General features: G+C 41.9%; 1 long non-coding RNA gene across 1 annotated transcript; it reads left to right on the top strand.

Annotated features, from left to right (window-relative positions):
- Nucleotides 1-3,906: 3,906 nt before the first annotated feature.
- On the top strand, nt 3,907-4,863 carry LOC108640203. Its single transcript, XR_001920992.2, has 3 exons — nt 3,907-3,968; nt 4,223-4,311; nt 4,408-4,863. It is a non-coding gene; the product is annotated as an uncharacterized LOC108640203 (long non-coding RNA).

Genomic DNA, 4,863 nt, shown 5'->3' with positions numbered 1-4,863 from the left:
TCTGAACAGGCATGTTTTGGATGTAATTAAAAGAGCTGTCTGTTTTCTAGGCAAGACAAAATTAATACCACAGTTAAACTGCAGAGAAATGGGGATGTACAGTACCAGCCCGGTATTAAGTGCTGTTGAAAATAGTTGACTGTAAGCTTTTATTAGGCTAGATTTCGCTTTTATGTCAGCCACCCAGATTAGCTAATGACTTAGTTTTTGGTGCAAGGTGAGGGCCAGGCAAGGGCACTATTTCTGTCCTCCTGAAGAGTGGAATGTGTAAAAACATTGTGTGATTTAGTGTGTTCTTTAAATAAGCAAGTAGTAAACTCCCTTCCACATAGCTAAAAGAAGTGCTCATTACTTGGCAACACCAGCTATGTTGAAAAGTAGAGACTCACTAATCAACAGGGAGTGTAATTGTTTCCTTGCATTGTCTCTGCGAGGCAGCTGTGTGCTGCTGGGCGAGGGACACGGGCCTGCTGCCTGCAGAAGGCACAGATGCTGATGCAGGGAGGCAGTTGGCTCCTTCCTTGCAGCAGAAGGTCATGGGATTTCGCTGGTGATTTTGTGTGGGTCTTAGAATGAAGTAATTAGTGATGGAGAAGAGTTATAGCTCTACTTTCTCACTTATCTCTGTCCTTGTAATGCAGCGGTTGTTCACCAGCCTTGACCCAATAGAGGAAAGTGAGTGCCTGTAAAGACTTCCAGACAGCTAATGAATTAAAAAGCTAGACTCTAAAAATAGAGCCTGATTCCTACTCTATTATCTACTCACTCTCCAAGATGGGAAAAACATCGTAATTTTTGCCCTGAACATCTTTTTTTGCAGCACACAGAGGTCTAGTTCTGAGAGTATCAAGCCAAAATACCAAGAGTGATGGAAACACAGCATCAGCCAGAAAGAAAGCAATTTGGATTTCAGTTGAACACTCTTTTCTGAGGCTTTGAGCAAGCACCAGCTTTTTGATCCAATGCTTTTTAAGTAATTGCTTGAAATGTAAAGCTGTATGAAAGGATGGAGAGCTTGAGGGTCGTTCACGTGTCAAGGTTCTGAATCAGCTTCAATTTAATAATTATACACAGAGTGTTTAGGTTGCAAAGTCTCATTCCCTACAGTTAGGAAGTGTCTGAGCTGCGCTGCTTACACAATCTTTAATTCAGTGGCTATCCTGCTCTTACCTAGTGTGTCCCTGGCAAAGTCAGGGCTGGAACCCAGTTCTTCTGGGCCCCTTGTCACTGCCTGAAATTTAAGAGAGCATGCTTTTCTTCAGTATCAAATGATGTTCAATGATATAATTAAAGGCTCTTATGTAATGAAGATGATATTTAATCTCATTGAATACTGTCATCTCTCCATCATTCAGGGAAATGGAGACCTGGGGTATCCTGAAGATCAGGGAGCTCAGTGGGAGTAGTTGAGTGATTAAATTAAGCCTGGCTCTGATAAGATCAGTGCTGGCTGAGATTGCTCTCTCAGATGGCAGGTAGCCCCCTTCCAAGCCTGCTCCCTGCATTGCCTTCCTGGTGTCAGGCTTTAGAAGAACACTTGCTAGTTAATACGCTGGGCCCTGGCTGACTCCATAGGGGTTTTGCAGTCTATGTTCCTGCAAAGAGCAGTGGAAGAATACCTCTGAACCCAAGCTGGCTGTCCATGTGCAAGCTGAAGAGTTCCCTTGGAAACACAAGAATAGAGAGGCACATTGAAGGGGGGGTAGGGAAAGAAAAGCTGGAGAACAAAGAAGAGGACAAGTAAAGTGGCTTTCAGTGGGGCTTGTTAGCACTCTGGTGCTACCTGGTGCTGTAGAGGAGGCTACAGATGGCCAGCGTCATGCAGGGTTCACCAGCCAGGTCTGTGTGGTGCAGTCCCTGCAGTATAAACCTGGTGGCACCCAAAGGTCCTCAGCACAGAACTAGCTCCACATGCCTCTGTCTCTGGAGTCAATCTGCTACCCCAACCCAGATAGCAGCTGCACTTCACCAGACCCAGAGCAGGAGGATGGTTCCCATTTGGTGCTGTGAAAGACACTGCATCCAACACCGTCTCCCAGGCCTCGTCAGCAGACTGTGTCAGTAGTCAGAGCAGCAGGCAGAAACCAAGACCTTGTTAACTCTGCATCGTGTTCACACGTGTAACTAAATGAGTCGTCATCCCCAGAGAGCTCATACGCCGAGCAGAGGAAGTAGCTCATTAGTCCAGTGTTCACTCATTCATTTATTCATACAGTTTTCTTCCAGCATTGTTTTTCTGTGACTAACAAGCAATTATTTGAACCCTTTCCTTGTATGAGAATCATGGCCCTTCAACTCATCTGCTGTTACAATCCACCTGCCTCTCTCATGGGTTTCATGATTAGGAGATGAGTTTAGATAGCAAGTTATGCAACCTTTATAAATAATGTGTTTTGAGCTTTGCATTTTCAGTTCTTTCAGAGTCATATAAAAAAATGATGATTTATAAAGTTGCTTTCTCATGTTTGACTATTTGGAAAGTGATTTTGTCAATGCACGGTTAAAGAAAGTCATAGTAAACTTTTTAAGCAAAACAGAAAATTTTGTATTATTTTCACTTTGCAAGTTACTGTTGTGGGTGTTGATGGAGAACATCTGCTTAAGATCCTTTTTACAGAAGAAGGTGGAAGTGAAAGGAACATTCTTGATTTTTTTTTTTAAATAGATTTATAGAAAATACTTGATTCAATGGGTTCTGTTGAATCTGCAGAATTTAGTCCCCAAACTTAATTTAGGTAGTTTTATTTCTGATAGATGCCTGGTTGTCTATGCTTAAGAGGCAGAGACAAAAAACCTGTATGAGCTGATAGTAAGATACTAAGTTTTTCATGTTAACTCTAATGATTTGTACTGGGAAGGTGATTGTTGTCCCAAACTGCAATTTTAAAGCATTAGTTATACCATATCAGTGGGAAACAGAAAATGAGTTGATTACTATAAGTTACACTGAAACCCCAGTTCTTAGATTTATAACTTATATAGCCAAGAAGGAAAAAAGAAAGGAAAACAACCCACTGTGAACAATTGAATCAGTGTTCTGACTCCTGAGGCTAAATAAAAAACTCAAGTATAGTTATTATTTTCATTGGCTAGTTTAATAAAAAATACAAGAATTATAAAACTGTGTGAAACATATGGCATACATGAATTCTATTTTCTATGGTGATGGGTCCATCTATCTAGAACCAAAAACTTCGAAATCCCTTTCTAACAAACAATCTCACCTTCTAGTAGGTGCCATTCTGGCAACGTTCTGAAATTTTAATCTATTTTAAGAAAAAATAATTTTAAAATAAGGAAAGAAGATATTTGTTTTAAGCATGAATAATTATTTTAGCCAAATTATGTCTGTGTGGAAATGAACTACAGAGCTGAAACTTGATTGTTTTTGCAGTTTTTGCAAATTGTCCTAAAATCATATTAATTGCATTACAGTTTGAATATTGAATTGTATGTTACTTTCATAAGAACTTTGTAATATATATAATATATATAATATATATTAAATATATATAATATATATATTATAATAATGCTTTATAATAGCATTAAAGGCTGAAGCAATTTTGTCCTACGCAGAGGAGTGAGACAGAGTACCAGGAAAGCAACTACCTTCCATCTTTGTCCACTTTGGCCCAGCCTGAAGTGGTAATCCTAGACCAACTCTTTCAGCATCTACCAGCCAACGCAAGCTGACCCATCTCATTTCTTCTGGGTTTATATACAGCCCTGTGTAACAGGCTACTGCTTGCTGCTGACTCGGTTCTTCTTCTTGTTGTTGTTCAATAGGAGTGAGATTGCCAAAGTTGTAGTTGTTTAGGTTTGTAAAAAATGAGCTGCTCAGTTCTGTGTGCCAACACAAAGTTGCCAACTCTGTTGTCACAAGAGCTGATTCCGACTGTCTGTCAAGCACAGTGGGGAGGAGCAGAGGTGGGAGAGCAGTAGGTCCTGAGCTGGCCAGCTCTGAGGTGGGAGACTTCCTAATTCAAAGACAGACCCAGTGTAATGTGTCCTGCTGGGATCTGTGACCTGGCACCAGATTAAGACTTGGCATTGCCTCAAAGGGAAATAAAAGAAAGAAAAAAGTGTGAGGTAATGAAGCCCCCGGCTCTGGTGACAAGAGCAGGGATATGGCGTTTGACAGCTCCTGGCCTCCCAACGAGCAAATAGTCGTGCAGGGCCAGCCCAGAGGTCTAAGGGGCATGGTGTCCACTTTTGACAGGGACCAGCAATGGGTGTTTGGAGAAAGGCTGGTGAGCACAAAGCATGTCTAACACCACGTGCAGCATCTCCAGTTCTCTGAAGGGCAGGGTAAGGATTTCCTCATGCTGTGGTTGCCCTCGTGCCAGCAGCCACCCAGGACAGCTGCAAGCTGTGACATCCAGTACTGGATGGGATCTCCCACAGGTCTTCTGGTTTGGCAGGTGCACAGGCTGGATCCTTATGCAGGATGGCATCTGAAGGTAGATAAAGAGAAAATTATTGCCTTGACTCATGGGTGCCTCCTGTAATTTGAAATGGGAAGTTGAAATACAACCTGTTTTGATGCTCTGCTCCTGGAAGCTCACTGAACCAGAGACTTTCCAGATGACTCACAGCAAGATGGTTGTTTGCTGAGAACTGCTGTATCAAGGATTTGGCAGGATTATATAACAAGCAGTTGTCCTTCACCCCTGATAACATGTCTTCTCTGCAAGACTGATGCTTACAATTGACCAGTTTTGAGGAAGAGCAGTAAAACAACATGGCAAGTGCCTGGAGACATCTTCAGGATGCAGCTGAGCTCCTGCCTGGAACAGATCTATTATTTGTTTCTAGGCATTGCACTGCAGTTGTTCAGGAAAAGATAATAAAATTTCACTA

This window comes from Manacus vitellinus, unplaced genomic scaffold (genome assembly GCF_001715985.3).
Source record: "Manacus vitellinus isolate BGI_N305 unplaced genomic scaffold, ASM171598v3 scaffold_3_pilon, whole genome shotgun sequence".
NCBI lineage: Eukaryota > Metazoa > Chordata > Aves > Passeriformes > Pipridae > Manacus > Manacus vitellinus.
The sequence above is the reverse complement of the archived record's forward strand: the minus strand, read 5'-3'. Positions and strand labels throughout refer to the sequence as shown.